The 17,423-nt window shown below is 43.4% G+C and overlaps 1 long non-coding RNA gene and 1 pseudogene across 1 annotated transcript; one reads left to right on the plus strand and one right to left on the minus strand.

Moving 5' to 3' along the window:
* Nucleotides 1–6,595: 6,595 nt before the first annotated feature.
* Nucleotides 6,596–7,077, plus strand: LOC102529974 (large ribosomal subunit protein eL21-like; annotated as a pseudogene).
* A 735-nt stretch (nucleotides 7,078–7,812) lies between these two features.
* LOC140700773 (uncharacterized) lies at nucleotides 7,813–17,415 on the minus strand. Its single transcript, XR_012079416.1, has 2 exons — nucleotides 17,162–17,415; nucleotides 7,813–8,199 (listed from the first exon to the last, which is right to left on the minus strand). It is a non-coding gene; the product is annotated as an uncharacterized lncRNA (long non-coding RNA).
* Nucleotides 17,416–17,423: the final 8 nt, after the last annotated feature.

Below are 17,423 nucleotides of genomic sequence, written 5' to 3' on the forward strand. Positions count from 1 at the left end.
TTCTTCCACGTAACTTACAGTTTGATAAGCTACTATTAAATAACTATTCATTTATGACAATTCCAAGCCTGGTTGACTCCAGAAAAGCCCTGAGGCAGGTATAAACATCTCATTTTATAGATGAAGAAGCCAAGTCCAGAGAGATTAGGGGCCTTGTTCAAAGTAGCCCCGGAAACAGGAGGCAAAGTTAGGTGCCCATTTCCAAGGGTCTCGGGACCCCATTCTCTTTCTATTACATCATCCCACTTTGACTTTGAGTCCAAAAGTGACTGACTGGCCCTGCACTAGGAGCTTAAGGATAGGGGTAAAGGACACACCTCTGCCTTTAAGCAGCTCAGGGCCTAGGAGACACTCACAACAAAAGTACATTTCTGCATTATAAGAGACAGGGCAGAGGGAACACAGCCTCTGCTGGAGCAGAGAACATGGAAAATAATAAAATAATAAGAACTAATAAAATGAATAGCTAATAATTATTATTAACAACATTATTATTAAGGATAAGTTAATCATAATTTACTGAGTGCTTTCTGTTTGTCTGGGACCGTTGTCATGCATTAGCTCATTTACTTGTCACAATAATGCCATGAAGTAAGTACTATTATCATCCCCATTTTACAGATGAAGATGTTGAGACACAGGGCTACTAAGTGTAACTTGGAAGTGGGGAAGCAATCTGGCTAACCAGAGGAGGAATTGTCTGAGCTGAAGTCTGGGTAGAACCTGGCCAGATGAGGAGAGGGTCACCAGTGTCCCAGGCAGACGGAGAAGCGTGTACAAAGTAGAGAAGGCTTGGGAGAGCCCACTGTTGTAGTTTCTACCCAGCAACCTGAGAAAGTGGCCCCTTCTGGTCACAGTGGACTCAGCTCCCACACAGGCCAGGCATGGCATGAAGATTCAATTCGCAGCCAGAATGCGCAGAGCCGGAGCTTGAATTCGGGGTCTTGCTGACTTCCAAGTCCATGGTCTTTCCAGGATAACAATGTTAGGCAAGATTTGTCAACCCTGAGTCCCGTGGGGAGATAGTTCTTCCCTTTCCATGATCCACATTTTAGCAAAGGTTGTTAATGCCCCACAACACAAAATTCAAGGATGAAATAATGAGATAACAGTTATTTTTACTGAACTAGAGAAAGAAGACGTAATGAGGTGAACCTAAGCCCTAACAAGTCATTAGAGGGGCCTGAAGAAAAATGAAGAGTGACAGCAGAAATAAAAATAAAGTGAAATATAATGTGCAAAATAAAACAAAATGCACAAAAAGTAGCGTGAGTTCTTATATAACACATTAGAAATCCCAGAAAGGATCTCTATATATCCAAGAAAATAATGTCTACCATAGATACAAGTAATACGTTATTTTGTAATGCTAATATCTCCAGGTCACCAGATCACTGAGCCCAATTTGCAATTACTTGGTAAGGAAAACAACAGACATTTCAGAAACTACCTGGGATGTATAAATAGCCAATTACTGGCAAGGATTTGAGAATGTTAAATTCCCTTACACTTTATTACATATGTATCATAGGGGAACAGATTGAAAATATACAATAACTGGAACAGATAAACTCATAAAATGTTTAGAATTAGAAGGATGGACAGTTGCCTACCATAAAATTGTAGAAGGGAGTAACTTAGTTAAGATTTTAAGTAAAATCTGGTCATTAGAGTAGAATCAATTAATGAACAGATAAAGGACATAGCCTAGGATTAAAAAAAAAAAGTAGCCCTGGTGGGAAGGGAAATAGCTCAGTGGTAGAGCACATGCCTAGTATGCATGAGGTCCTGGGCTCAATCCTCATGTATCTCCATTTAAATTTTTTTTAAAAAGTAGGGGAAAAAAAGAAAAAAATAGCCCCTAAAATTTTTAGGATTATTTATTTGCCTATTGGAGAAAACATATTCTATGTTAGTCTTTTACAATATATCAAATCATTAGGGAAAAGAAGCCCAAGACTTTCCAAAAGGGTCAGAGAGCAGACATCCTCAGATGAACTAAAGAGGGCAGTATGGCATCATCACCCTGAGCACCTGCGTCACTGGAGAAGACAGACTGCAAGGACTCGTGGACACGCAGATGGGTCACTGTCAGTTAGACTTTGAGAATCAGGCAGCGTACTATTTCAGCCTATTAAACAAAGATATTTTCTTTTCTTTTTTCCCCTCCCCCTCTTTTACTGACATATAATTGACTTAAAATATTATATGTTTTATGTATAAAACATCAACATTTTTATACATTGCAAAATGATCACCACAACAAAGACATTTTCTGATAGAGAAAACTAGCCCAACAGGAAAAAAAAAAAAAACACTGGTTACATTCTTCGTAATGTAAGGACTGTTGGTAACCCCAAAAAAAGAACCAAGTTACTCATATTAGCACAACCTAGACTCAGTCCTGACCAAACCTACCAAGTCCTACTCATCTAAAATGGAAATGGTAGGGGGAAGGTATAGCTCCTGGGTTCAATCCCCAGTACCTCCTCTAAAAATAAATAAATAAACCTAATTACCTCCCCCCCAATAAAATAAATATATTCAAAAATAAAATGGAAATGATATATAAGGGAAAAGACAAAGCAGGGTCCTCCGTCGAGGAGGCAGCATCTCAGCTTTTGTTAGACCTGCCCCATGAGCAGAGAGGGCAGGGAACATCTTAGCCACCACCCTGGAGATGCAACCTCTTCTGAGCTGGAGCTGGGGCTGTGCCAGTGATGTGATGGTTCAAGGATGGCAGTGTCTCACTCACACCAATAGGGATCGAATGGAAAGCAGCAGCCTTAATTTCAACCACAGGGGACACCCTGGCAGGTGGAGGGATGAACAACTCAGCCCAATATGATGATGAATTAAAATCAGTTCAATTGCCAATAAGTCATAGCTTACAGAAAGGAGATCCTAAAGTTATCTTGAGTTCTGATCCATGGGCAGTAGCCAATGGCCTGATAATTTGGTGCTCAAAGTGGAAAACAAATGCTTGTCTAATAAACAGATAACCAGTATGGAGAAAACCAAAATGAAGGAATATGCATCAGGTTTGACAACCTTACATATTAGGAGACCATGCCTTAGTACCCAGAAAGACAAAACTCAAAAAGCAAGTTCTTAGGAAGTAGATAAATTAACTGGAAATATAACATCAAAAATGGTTAATTGACAAAGTATTAGCTAGATGGGTTCCCCAAACAAATGGACGTTTGGGCCCAAACTCATCAATTAAATGATCAAGGGAGAGAGAGAGAGTACTAAAACAGCACATGCTTAAACATTGTCAAATCTGCCAACCTTTTCCCATGTTATTTGACAACAGAAAAGGGGGCAAACAATCCAAAGAGCTAGCAGAGTGTTAATCTGGTGGGTAGACTACATTGAAGCCATGACTGAGTCACAAGGGAAACAGAAATGCCTGTAGAAAGTACTTCTTCAGGACTGGGATTTGCATAGATGCTAAATCCACAATACCAGACACCTGTTAGTGCCTCTAGAAGTGCCCAGACCACAGTCAAACCAGGCAATAAACTTTACAGTAAAGAAACTGGTCTAGGCCAATAAGAAGGAAATCATATGCCTCATAGTCCTACAGCATCAGGAACGGTAGTAAGTTTAATGAGCTACTAAGGAAAAACCTAAATCCAGAGTAGGTAGGAAATAAATGAAAGATGGAACAGTGTTCTGATAGAGTAAGTCATCCAAATTACAAAATAAACAACTATCCTGACATCCTAGGGCTATTCAAACTGATACAGGAAAAGGGGGTGGGGTGAGGATCCTTGGATTCCCGCATGAAAGAATTCAAGAGAGAGCCATAGGCTGAGTAAAAGTAGATTTATTTAGAGAGATGTACACTGGTGGAGGTGGGGGAGTTAAAGAAAACGTGGATACACACTCCACAGAGTGCAGGCTGTCTCAAGGCAAGAGAGAAAGCCACCATGAGGTACCCTGTTGCTAGTTTTTATAAGCTAACAAGTGAGAGCTTATTCCAATTACTTTAGGGAAGGGGCGGGGATTCCCAGGAACTGGGCCAAGGCCCTCTCTTTGACCTTTTACAGTTAGCTTTGGAACTGTCATGGCGCCTTGGGTGTGGGTGTGTCCTTCACCATGCTAGTACATTACAATGTGTATAGTGAAGCCCAAAGTCCACCGGAGGTGGAATCTTCCAGCATCTTGGGCCTCCAGGTCTACTGGGAGTTGAGTCTTCCACCATCGGGGTACTAATTGCTGTGTCATTCCTTTAATAGCTGTGTTCTGCCCCCTCCCCTCCTGTCTCAAAACAATATAACCTGCTTGAAACCCAGCAGGTTTGTCCCCCATAAATTAGCTCCCTAATGAAGGCTTTTCAGAAAAAAGGCTTCAGCCTCCTAGGCCTCCCCAGAGTTCCAAAGGGCAGATTCAAACAGTTGCCAACCAGGGAAGGGAGGGAGCACAGAAAGAAAGGAGGAGCAGTGAATAAACAATAGTGTAGCCCTGGGGCAGGGTCCTGGTTCCTCCTCAAGGGATATGCATAACAATATCTTTGAGGCCTGATGCTAGAACTAAGCACCCCCCCTACAGATGGAGAAGGGTAAATTCAGGCTGAGGACCAGGTTCCTAGAATGCCACCCTGTTATCTCACCACCAACCAATCAGAAGAAAGTCACACATCCTGTAGCCTTCACCTCAAATTTTTTTCACCCGAAATTTTGTCTTTAAAAACTCTTACCCAAAAACCATCCAGGAGTTCAAGTTTTTTAAGTTCTAGCTGCCCACTCTTCTTGCTTGGTCCTTGCTAAAAAGCTTTTTCTGCTTCAAACTCCAGCGTTTTGGGTTGTTTGGCCTCATTGTGCGTCGGGCACATGAACTTAGGCTTAGTAACACTATAATCAAGTTTAAAGACATTAAACTTAAAGATCATGGGGGAATAATAATACAAATACAAGATACTTATGGCTTCTCTTTCAGAATAGAAAAGCATTTACATTGACAACTCTCAATAAGTTTATTATAACCATCTGAATTATCTGACAGTGTGCACCCAGTTTTCCTGTAAATAAACTGAACACAACCTAACAAGTGGATGTTATGAAATGGAGCAGGACCCTGTGGTGACCTCCCAGATCCAAGTCCTTTCCCTGTCCCCCTTCTCAGGTCTGTGGGAAATAACCCTCATTCAGCCTCCCCGGCCTTCCTTGAGGACCTAAGGGCAGATTCAAACAGCTGCTAATCAGGGAAGGGAGGGAGCACAGAAACAAAGGGAGACCAGTCGGGAAGCAATAGTGCAGCCTCAAGGAACAGGCACAACAGTATCTTTGAGTTCTGCTGCTGGGACTAAGGCCCCACCCAGGTGGAGGATGGTAACCTCAGGCTGGGCCCAAGATTCCTGGAGCACTGCCCTGCTACCTCACCAATCAGAAGGAAGTCACACCCTGCAGCCCTCACCCCATATTCTGCCTGCTTAAAAACTTCTCCCCGAAAACCTTTAGGGAGTTTGGGTTTTTTGAGCAAAAGCCACCTATTCTCCTTGCTCGGCCCTACAATAAACCTTTCTCTGCAACAAACTGGCATTTTGGTTTGTTTGGCCTCACTGTGGGTCAGGCACACGAACTTGCGTTCGATCACAGTCACAGCCTGACTGTGAAGATGATGAACACCCTGTTTGGATCAAATGATCATCAGATGCAGATCATGGACGTTTTACAATAACCAAAATACATCCTTTATTCTATCTAAAACTGTCATGAGAAAAAAAAAAGCAATGGTCCAGTTTCACATGCAAGGAAAGAAAGTCTTGTGACCCCCTCAGATGACACAGATGAGGTCAACATGATCTCAAGGGATCTCAAATGGGGAAACTCACCCCATTCACTCAGAATAATGTCAATAGACACAGAGCATCCACATGGGCCCGTGTGGGCCTGAGACTTAAAACGTCACCTCACAGGCATCTAAGAGCAGACCCAACAGGAACAATGTTACCTTCCTCAGGGGAGACAAGTGAACCAAAACATGGGGAAGATTTACAACATCATCAAAGAGTTCAGGGCCATTAGCAAGATCGGAAAAAAAAAACCAAATAGGCTTTAGAGTGGATATCACAGATACTCATGGATGCTGGGCATGGTAAGCTGAAGAGAAACACAGAACAGTTACAACAAAGTTGTAATGGTTGGAGTTATGTCTTTTCCAGGCTTGGCTAGACTATGTGCCATGGGCATTTAGGGGTCTCTTGACATGACTTCATTGATTGTACACATTGCAATGTTATCAAATACTTAACAAATATGCCTCGTTTGCTATGATTTTGATAATATTGATTCGGATATATTGTAAAGCTTAGTGTGACAGAGTCAGGGGGTGAGCATGTGTTTATGAATTATGTTCTGAGTTTGACCACAGCATCTTATTGTTTCCAGCTGTTGAGGGCTGCCCGCATTCCGGTGAAGGCCAGCTCACATCTTAAAAGTGTCAAAATATTAGGGTTGCCTCATTTGTATTTCTGTAAAACCTACAGCCTAATGGGTGAGGTGGCAAGAGCCAGTATGTACAGTAATTGTATCAAGGATCAACAGTTTTCTTTTTCACTGGAACCACCATCTTCCAGTAACTCTCCAAAATGACCAGCACAAAGGGAAAGAAGAGAGACACCCACTATATGTTTTCCAGGCTTTTTAGAAAACATGGAGTTGTTCCTTTGGCCACATACATGCGAATCTATAAGAAAGGTAACATTGTGGACATCAGGGGAATGAGTACTGTTCAAAAAGGCATGCCCCACAAATGTTGCTATGGCAAAACTAGGAAACTCTACAATGTACCCAGGACACTGCTGGCATTATTGTAAACAAACAAGTTAAGGGCGGGATTCTTGCCAAGAGAATTAACGTGCGTGATGAGCATGTTAAGCACTCTAAGAGCCAAGAAAGCTTCCTGAAACGAGTGAAGTAAAATGATCAGAAAAAGAAAGAAGCCAAAGAGAAAGGTACTTGGGTTCAGTTGAAGCGCCAGCCTGCTCCATCCAGAGAATAGCACTTCTTGAGAACCAATGGAAAGGAGCCTGAACTGTTGGAACCCATTCCTTATGAATTCATGGCATGATGAGTGTAAAGAAAATAAAAGACCTGGACTGTAAAAAAAAAAAAAAAAAAAAGAAAAGAGGATCACCATATTAGGGCTTGCTAAATTGCCTATGTGAAATAAAATTCGTGTTTTACTGGCAAGGCAAGAAAATTGTAAACATAAAAATTTCTCCCAAATTCCCTTTGGCCTCCTCTCTCTCCCCACTGTGCATTGTGTATCTGCATTATGCATCAATCACACCTCCCCCTCTGCAGAAATACCTGCTCAGTCATAAAGAGTAACATTCTCTTAGCAACAACAAGACAACTCCTTAAAAGATAATATTCCTTCACATGACCCACCAGGATGATGCTTAGATCTGGATTGTGTAAATTGTCAATAATACATCATTTCTTGTACAGCCCTCTGTCTCATCAAACTTACATAACTGCGCCTTGATTTCTAACTGACAGAACAGTTCTCAGAGCTTCCTGAGATGCTCTTCTGGGGTTAAATCCTCAAATTTGGCCTGAACAAATTAGAGAGAGAAGACATAACAGCAAGCAAGTAAAGAAGAACATGGTCACTTCAGATGTTATCAATGTTAGGAGACAAGCAGGGACTTAACAATTGAGGGTGAGAGAGTGTTACCAAATTAGGTCACATGGATCCCTACATGGGCCCTAGCCTGGCTGAGGCTCCCCTCTGCCTTGGTGGGGAATGTGTTTTTTCCATTTGGGTTCATGCAGCCAAAAATGATTCTGAAGCTGAGAATGAAGCAGCACAAGCTTTATCCAAAGGCTAGAGAATGGGGAAAAAGGAACTTAGCTCACAAATCAACTTCCCATTGGGGGTACAATCAAGGCAAAATTTTAAGGGCAAGGTTAACGAGGGGGTGGTATATTCATTGGTTTTCTGGGAATAGGCGGAGTTCTTCCTGGAACTGGGGTGTCACCTCTTTTCTGCCCTTGCAAGGTCCTTTGGCATCTGAGTAGGAAGCCAGTAGAATCATCATGGCCTGGACAGGCAGAGTTCTTACTCAGCCTGACTGGTTGGTGGTAAGGTCATCAGGAGTCAACGTTATCAACCTTCTGGTTCCATGTGCCTGGGGTCTATGTGGTCAGGATGCAATTAACTTCTTCCTGGTAGGGGTTTCAGGATCTGCAAGACAGCTCAAAGAGTATGACTCAGAATATTATCTATGGCCCTTGAGGACGTACTAAAAGTCCTTGATTTTATTTAATGGCTAAACTATTATTTTGTCTTGCTAGACTGTTTTCCTTTGTTTCTGCATTTTCTCACTTCTCTGACTAAATTTATTCTCTGTAATTTAGGGAGGCCTAGGAGGCTTAAGTTTTTCTATAAACAAGAGGCAGGCAGAAGACATGGATGGGTGTGGGGGTCTGTCCCAGGATGGTTCCATAGGGTCTTGCTTGGTTACAAGAGGGATATCTACTCTTGACAGGCTGGTCAGGGAGGCCTTCTCTGTGGAGGTGACATTTTGAGACAGGACGGAAGGGGGCAGGGCACAGCCACTCAAGGAATGACAGCAATTTAAAACCAAAATGGCAGAAGATTCAACTCCCAGTTAGCCTTGAGGATTAAGAGGTTTGACTTCTAGTAGACCTTGAGCTTCATTACATGCTTATTGTAACAGCATGATAAATAACATGCCCGCAGGTGCCATGACAGTCCCAAGGATAACTGCAAAAGGCCAAAGAATGGGTGGTGGTCCAATTCCTGGGAATCCTAGCCCCTGCCCCAGAGTGGTTGGAATGGTCCTACTTGTAGGCATGTGAAAGTACTGAGCCCATAAAAACTGGCAACACCAAACCTAGCGGCCTTTTTTCGCTCCCTCCTCTTTGAAGATGGCCTGCATTCTGTCTATGGAGTGTGTACCTCCTTTTACTTTAACCTGAGCACCTAATTTCCATACCTCTTTCCTTGCCTTTCTCTTGCCTTACACTCTATGCAGTATGTATCTGTCTAAATAAATCTACCTTTACTCAACTGTGGCTCGCACTTAAATTCTTTCCTGTGTGAAGCCAAGGACCCACACTTGGTGGGGCACATCCCAGGGGCTCAACCGAGACCTGGGACATGGTCATCCTCATGCCCCACATCCGTTTTCCTGCATCACTTTGAGCTAAGATATGAAGGAGCCAGACATGCTAAGAGCTGGGGGAGAGCATTAGCAGGGGGAATAGAAGTCACAAAGGCCCTGGGGCAGAAAAGTATTTGATCCTGTGGCTAAAGCACAGTGAATGAGGGAACAGTAGTAGGAGGTTAGAGCTGGGAATGGCCAGATCATGAAGGGGGCTTCTATTTCCTATTACTGCTATAACAAATCACCAGGGCTTTAGTGGCTTAAAACAATTTCTAAGTCTGGAGATCAAAAGTCTGAAATGGGTTCACTGAGCTAAAATCAAAGTGTTGGCAGGGCTCTACTCCCTTTGGAAGCTCCGGGGGAGTGCATTTCCTTGCCTTCTCCAAGAATCCAGTGCTTGGCTTGTTTCTCCTGCTTTCAGAGTCAACAGTGTAGCCTCTTCTCTGACTTTGACCCTCCTGCTTCCCTCAGATAAAATCCATGTGATTACATAGGGCCCATTCAGGTAATCCAGGATAATCTCCCCATTCTAAGATCTTTAACCTAATCTCATCCACAAAGTCCCTTTTGACACATAAGGTAACATATTCACAGGTTTGGGGAATTAGGACATGGACATCTGTCTTACTCCCTTTGGGCTCTATTAACAAAAATATCACAGACTGGGTGGCTTATAAACATCAGAAATTTATTTCTGACAGTTATGGAGGCAGGAAAGCGCAAGAGCGAGGCACTGGCAGAGTGTTCAGTGAGAACTCACTTCAGGTACATAGAGGGCTATCTTCTCACTATGTCCTCATGTTACCAAAGTCAAGTTCCTGTATGCCACCCATAATGAGGCCAAACAAACCAAAATATCAGAATTTGGAGCAGAGAAAGGTTTATTGCAGGGCCAAGCGGGGATAATGGGTGGCTTGTGATCAAAAACCCCAAACTCCCCTAAGAGATTTTGGGGAGAAATTCTTAATAGGCAAAATGTGGGGTGTGGACTGCAGGGTGTGTGACTTCCTCTGATTGGATGGTGATGAGGTAGCAGGGCAGTGCTCCAGGAATCTTGGGCCCAGCCTGAGGTTACCATCCTCCACCTGGGTGGGGCCTTAGTCCCAGCAGCAGAACTCAAAGATACTGTTGTGCCTGTTCCTTGAGGCTGCACTATTGCTTCCTGACTGGTCTCCCTTTGTTTCTGTGCTCCCTCCCTTCCCTGATTAGCAGCTGTTTGAATCTGCCCTTAGGTCCTCAAGGAAGGCCCGGGAGGCTGAATGAGGGTTATTTCCCACAGACCTGAGAAGGGGGACAGGGAAAAGACTTGGACCTGAGAGGTCCCTACAGGGTCCTGCTCCGGCTTCACTCACATGGTAGAAGGGGCAAGTAAGCTCTCTAGGGGCACTAATCCCATTTATGAGGGCTCCACCCTCATGACTTAATCGCCTCCCAAATGCCTCACCTCTAAATACCATCACATGGGGTTAGATTTCAACAGTTGAATTTTAGGGAGACAAAAACGTTCAGTCTATAGCAACATTTGGGGGGGGGGCATTATTCTGCCCACAAGCCATGGAAAGGAATTTAGATTTTAGTTAAAGAACAAAAGGATGCCAAAATGGAGTGACGTCTGATTTATGTTTACACTTCGTTTCCATTTGTTGTTGACTGATATAGAAGAGGGCCCAGAGCAAGTGCTAGAAGAACTCCAGCTGTGATATTGTGATTTTTAAGAAATACATATTGGGTCTTCCTCCACTTCTCACAAAGCTCCTAAAATCTTTGGGATCTCTGAAGTGATTAGAGTGATAAAGGTGTCTTTTGTTATTCATTATAAGCATAACTGCACCAGAGTTTATGTTAATGAGGTGACTTAGGAAGCCCCTAGGCAACCTAAACCAGGGGTGTGGTTGTCAGGGGAACCAACCCTGATTAAAGGACTGGAGCTTTCAGCCCTATTCCCACCCCTACCTCCCAGAAGAAGAGTTTGAGGGACTAGAGTTTGAGTTCAATCACCAACGGCCAATGATTTAATCAATCATACCTGCCTCCACAAGTACCCAAAGGAAGGGGTTTGGAGAGCTTCCTGGTGGGTGAACTGTGGAGGTGCTGGGAGGGTGGTGGGCACAGATGGCATCGAAGCTCTGTGCCCCTTCTCAGGAGACTTACCCTATGCATCTCTTCCATCTGGGTATTTCTGAGCTACATCCTTTTATAATAAACTAGTGATCAGAAATAAAACGTTTCTCTGAGTTCTGTGACTCACTCTAGAAAATTAATCAAACCTGAGGAGGGGTTGTAGGAACCTCAGATATACAGCTGGTTGGTCAGAAGTATAGGTGAGAACCAAGACTTGCAGGTGGTGTCTCAAGGACTGTATGTGTGTGTGTGTGTGTGTGTGTCTGTGTGTGTGTGTTGTGCACGCAGTCTTGTAGGACTGAACCCTTAACCTATGGAATCTGATGCTAACTCCAGGTAGATAAAGTCAAGAATTGAGTTAAACCGTGGGACACCCAGCCTGGGTCACAGAATTGCTCAGTGTGTGGAAAACCCACACACCTGGTGTCAGAAGTGAAGTAGTGTTGTAGTGGAGTATTAAGAGTAGAGGAGACACCAGGAGCGAGTTTCTTTCCTTACACCAGCATTTGGAAAGCCAATAGAAGAGGAAGAGGTGGCAAAGAAGACTGAAGGAGGAGCAGCCACTGAGGGAGGTGGAAAACCAAGAGATGATACTGCACAGAAACCAAGAGAAGAATATTTCAACATAGTGGGAGTGGTCATCTGTGTGAGTGATTTCAGAGAGCTGAGGACAGAGAGAACACTGGATCTGGTAACATGGAAGTTACTGTAACCTTGATAAAGGCCACTGTAGAGGAGTGATAAGGTCAAAGGCCAGATTGGACTTGGTTGAAAAGTGAATAATATCTGAAAATTGGGTTTGCCTCTTGGTGAGATGTTGAGACAAAAGACACAACTAAGCCAAAGAGCAGGAGAAGGATTTACTAATTGCAGCAAGCAAGGAGAACACTGGGGATCTTTCCCAAAGCAGAGTCTTCCCGAACAGCAAAATTGTGGAAGATTAAGCAAAGGAGATGTGCATATTCATTAAGGGGCTTGAGTAGTTTATGCATATTCATGAAGGGGACTTGTGCAGAGAAGGATGCCACACAGAATGGGGCAAAGGTTGACTCAAACTTTAGTTGATTGAAATCTTGAAGGTCAGAAAAGGTCAGCATCATCATTCCTTAGGTTCCGGGGTCTCAGCAGGTAATTACCATCCTCCCCCTGTGTGGGGGCCTTATTTCCTGCAGAACTCAAAGACTACCATGTATTTCTGTTGAGGAATAACTAGGACTCTGTTTTAGCTCTGAACTATAGTTTCTTGACTGCTTTTCCTATGTTCCTGCATTCCCTCACTTTCCTAAAGATCATTCATTACTGAGACCTGTTCAAGGTCAAGCATTGTGGCCAGACTCAAATCACAAAATAGCTTAGGCCTAAAGTGGGTTCTCCTATATCAAGGAAGCCATGCCTGGTTCTCTTTCTCTGAGGACTTATCCTTTCTGCTTACAACAGGAGATGAGGAAGTCTAGAGAATATAGACCTGTGCTGTCTCCTATGGTAGCCACTCACCGCACGTGGCTACTGAGCACTTGAATGTGGCAAGTTTGAAATGAGATGTATTGTGAGTGTAAAATGCACACCAGATAGCCAAAATATACTGTGACGAAAAGGGAGAGTATCTCATTACCATTTTTAAAATACTGATTTCATATGGAAATGTAAACATTTTGGAGTATCAGTTAACTACATTATAATAATTAATTTCACCTGTTTCTTTTTACCTTTAAGTAATATGGCTGCTACAAAATTTAAAACTACATATGTGGTTCATATTATATTTCTATTGGACAGTGTTGAGGTAGATAATTAGTTCAATAATATTACTGTGAAGGGAGTCAAGAAATTAGAAGGAAAATTATTAGGGAATTTAACACTGCTGATTATTCCCATCTTCTTGAAACTTTCCTCTCTAAGCTTCTGAGATACTCAATTCTGATTCTTCTTATATCTAACAATTGTTCTCCTGAACCTTCTTCCTAGGTTCTCCCGCTGTTCCTGAAACATGAGGTGAAGGAGCAGCCATGTGGCTGTACAGAAGAAGAGTTTCAAGTAAAAGAAATAGCAAATGTAAAGGCCCTGAGGCAGGAGTCTGCTTGGGGCATTATGGAACAGGGAGGAAGAAGGCAGTGTTGTTGGAACAGAGTTGGGGGGAGGGAGACTGGTAGGAACTGAGGCCTGGACTATGAGGTGAAGAGGGGAGGGCTTTTGTCATTCACTTTGAATTAAATGGGAAGGTTCTGGAGGTTTTTGAGCACAGGAATGCTCTTCTGGTTTATGTGCCAAGAACAAACTATAAAGAGATGTTGGGGAGGGGAAGATTTCCCCCTCAACCCTGCTGAGTTCTTGAGGCTGAGTAACAGGAGAAAAAGAGACAAATTTTAATTCATGCACATGGAGGTCCCATAGAAATGGGACCTCAGAAGTGGCCAAAGCAGGCAGCTTTTATATTTTTTAGACAAAGAAATAACACATTGTGAGAAATTGATAGGACAAAAACACTTAGGTTTGGGATGCCACATTAGTGAAGAATCTAAATGAAGTTTGGGCTTGGGGCAGTTAATTAAAGAAGTAATAAGGTTTGTTTATACAGCCTTTCCACCCAAATTCCCTAGCTTTGGCAATAAGGATGCACTTCTACCTCCAGATGCAGGAGTGCAGCTTTCACATGAGAGATTCCCTGCTTTCAGGGAGAAGAAAGGGGGCAGTCAGAGTGCATCCCTCTTGCTTTGGACATTTCTTAAGTAACTTTAATTCAAAATAATCAATATGCCATTGAGGTACATTTTTGGGGTGGCCTACTCTGGACTCCAACAGAGGCAAAAATGAAAATAGGGAGACCAGTTAGGAGACTTCTGTAATAATTCAGGTGAGAGGCCAGGGTGGTAACCGTAACTGCAGTGGCTGCATTCTGTATATATTTGAAGGCACCATTGACTGGATTTGTCAAAGGCCTGCATGAGGATGTAAGAGAAAGAGAAGTTAAAGCTGCCTCTAAGATTTCTAGAAAGATGGAGTTGCCACCTGCTGAGGTGGGAAAGATGACAGAAGGCTGTTTTGGGTTGACTGGAAGTAGAGTAAGAATATGTTTTGTCACAACATTGTAAAATGACTATAACTCAATTTTTTAAAAAAGAATGTTTGGGCCCTGTAAAGGGCAAAATACCTACAGAACATTAGAGATGCCAGGTGAGCAGTAGGATACACAAGTTTGGCATTTTGGGAGTAAGGTCATGTCTGGAGATATGGAATTTGGGAAGTCATTAACGCACACTGGTATTTAAAGCTAAGGGAGATCAGATCACCCAGGGAGTAAATGCAGTTAGAGAAGAGGTCCAAGGACAACCCTGGGCCACTCAAGTTTACAGGTTAGAGAGAAAGCAAAGGATACTGAAACAAGATGGCCAATGGGTGATGGGAAAACAAGGAGAGTGGTGTCCTACAAGTTAAGAGAAGAAAGTGTTCCCAAGAGAAGAGAGTGAAGAGCTAGGCCAAATGCCGTGGATAGGCCAAGTAAAACAGAGTGTAAGTTTACCACTGGATTTAACAGTGTGGAGGCCTTTGGTGACTTTCATATGGGTGGTTTGGGGGTGACAGAGGCCAGAGCTTGATTTACAATGAGTTTAAGGGGGACAGGAAAAGGGAACTGGAGAAAAATATAGACCACTCTTTGCAGGATTTTTGCAACAAGGAAGAGCAGAGCAGTGGGATGGTAGTTGGCAGGGATGTGGGAGTCAAGAGAGGGTGTGTTAAACCTGGGAGAAATAACAGCATATTTGAATGCTGATGAGAATCATCCAGTAGAGACTGAGAAATCCATGATGCAGAAGCAATATATCCTGTAAGATTCAGACTCAGGTCTGCTGTCCTTACATGAATTTCCCTGATACACTTAAAATGCACCGTAATAAAAAGTGAAATTGTAGGAGGATTAATAAAATGGCCGCAGTTAGGCTAACAGATTGCTTATTCTTATGCTTGCCCTTAAAATGGTCAACTGATCTGACTGAATGGGTGCTACTCACAGTTTCAGGCCCATTGTTAAAACTAAAGCTCTTGATCTTACAGTTTCTACTTTATTCCAGTAATTGAAAGTAATAATCAAGCTTGGTCTCTGAGTCCTTCTCCAAGAAGGTTACAGTCCTGAATTGCCAAGAAGACCACACCTTGAGTGCTTATGAGATAAAGAGATCTAACTGCTGGCCTCTACAGAATTGGTTGCCTGGAGGCATCATGATGCCATTCTGTCTTCTGAAGAGAAAATGATTCTGTTGCTTGTTACAGATGCTTTATTGTTTGAGCTATGGCTATGTAACCACCCCACCCCATTGCCAAGGTGGATTCACAGTTTTGAAGGCACTAGCCTGTGAGCTCCCTTTGCCCAGCAAAGCAATAAAATTGCCTCTTTTCTTCTAAGCTCCAAGACCTTGTCTCTGGGTTATTTGGTTCATCAGGGACGGGGGCCGATCTTTCTCCAACAAAATCATCACCTTACTTCTAAACCTTCTCCTTCTGTACCTTTTATCTCACTTGGTAGAAACTTGATATGTTTAACTACCAAAGCTAGAAAACTGGTATATAGCAGTGAAGCACGGTGAATAATATTCACAATTTCAACATGTGCTAAGTGAGGGAATGAATGACACAGGGAGCTGTAAGTACCTAGGAAAGGGCTAGACTGGAAGGTCAATTAACAGGAAGGTAAACAGACTTTGATTAGAGCAACTTATCATCAAGTTTAGCAATTCCCGGTCCTAAATATCTTTCAAGTCTGTCTCCTCATTCCATATTTATTACACTACCCCAGTTCAGGCCTGCATTAACTCTGGCCTGTATTACTTCTATAGTAACACACTGCCTCTGACCTTGACCTCGACCTCGCCTGAGGGAGCTATACAAAATGCAAATCTCCATAATATTTCTCACCAGCTTTAGACTTTTTCAATGAGTTCCTCAGATAAAGGCAAAGTCCTGGCCTGCCTCGCAAGCCTTATGTCTCACCTCCCCATCTCAGAATTTGTGGCCTCACAGTAAGAAGTTTCTCCCTTCTATGCCTCTGTTCCTTGCAATACCCTTTGTCTGGAATGGTGCTTTCCTCTAACGTGGGTAAGTTTTATTAAGGGTGGTTTTAGGAGTTACCCCTCCTTTGGGAAGACTTTTCCCAAGTACTCAAAACCTTCCAAGGCTAGGAAGGGAACTTTGAGTTTTTGCCACTCTCCCCTCACCCATCCCCAAGGGCAGGGCCACGTTTTATTTTCACCGTGCCTTCTGTGAACGTTTGTCTAATGAATAGCACACATTAAGCTTCCAGTCCAAGCTTACCCAGTTGGTAAACTGTGGAGTCAAAAATTAGTATTTAGACCTCCCCGCCCCGTAATAGGGCTCTTACTCAAATTACAAAGTCTTCAAAATCCTGACTCAAGCAGTGCCCTTTACAGTTTGCAAAACATTCTGATAAGCTACTCTTTAGGTCCTGAGGCAGAGATTGCGAAAAAGGAAATGTTTTCAAACTCTGGAGCTAGAAAAGGCCTTGACTAAAGAAAGAAGAAATCAGTAAATGGAGATAATAGTAGTGAGGAAGGCTCGCCAGCTGCAAAGGATGACCTTTACGGTCAGAGAAACCTTGCCCAGGCACTCCGGTACGCCCCAGCACAATCCAAGGCACAGCCAGCCCACCACTTCGAAGACTACAAATCCCAGCATGCCTCGCATCCAGTGAGTGGCAGCTGGCAATGCATGCCGGGACACGTAGTCCAGTTCTAGCTCAGGAAAAAACACAGAACGTCCCGTGACGTCAGGAAGGCTCGGGAAGAGTCGGAACCGGTCCAGGCTCATGTTAAACCTTATTCCAGGGAGTTGGCGTGGTTTCTTTGGTGACCCAAGTTTCAGGTCCCACCCTACAATCCAACGGACCTATGGTGTGCGTTGAGTAGCCTCTCGCGTGAATCCTTCACAGTTAAAGGGAAAGTACCAGAAGCCAAGAGTAAGCACCCTTCGGGCCTCGAGGCGCCGGCTTGTAAGAGTAGTGGCTCAGAACGTTACCCTGGACAGGGGCTGAGACGTCGCTTCCTAGCAGCGCCGGTGAGGACTTGACAAGAGTCTCCAACCGCGGATTGCCCTACCTCCGCCGTCGGGCAGAGGCGCGGGAGGCGCAAAGGTTGCCGGGAACGCGCAT

The sequence above is a fragment of the Vicugna pacos genome, chromosome 13, assembly GCF_048564905.1.
Source record: "Vicugna pacos chromosome 13, VicPac4, whole genome shotgun sequence".
In the NCBI taxonomy this organism is placed as follows: Eukaryota; Metazoa; Chordata; class Mammalia; order Artiodactyla; family Camelidae; genus Vicugna; species Vicugna pacos.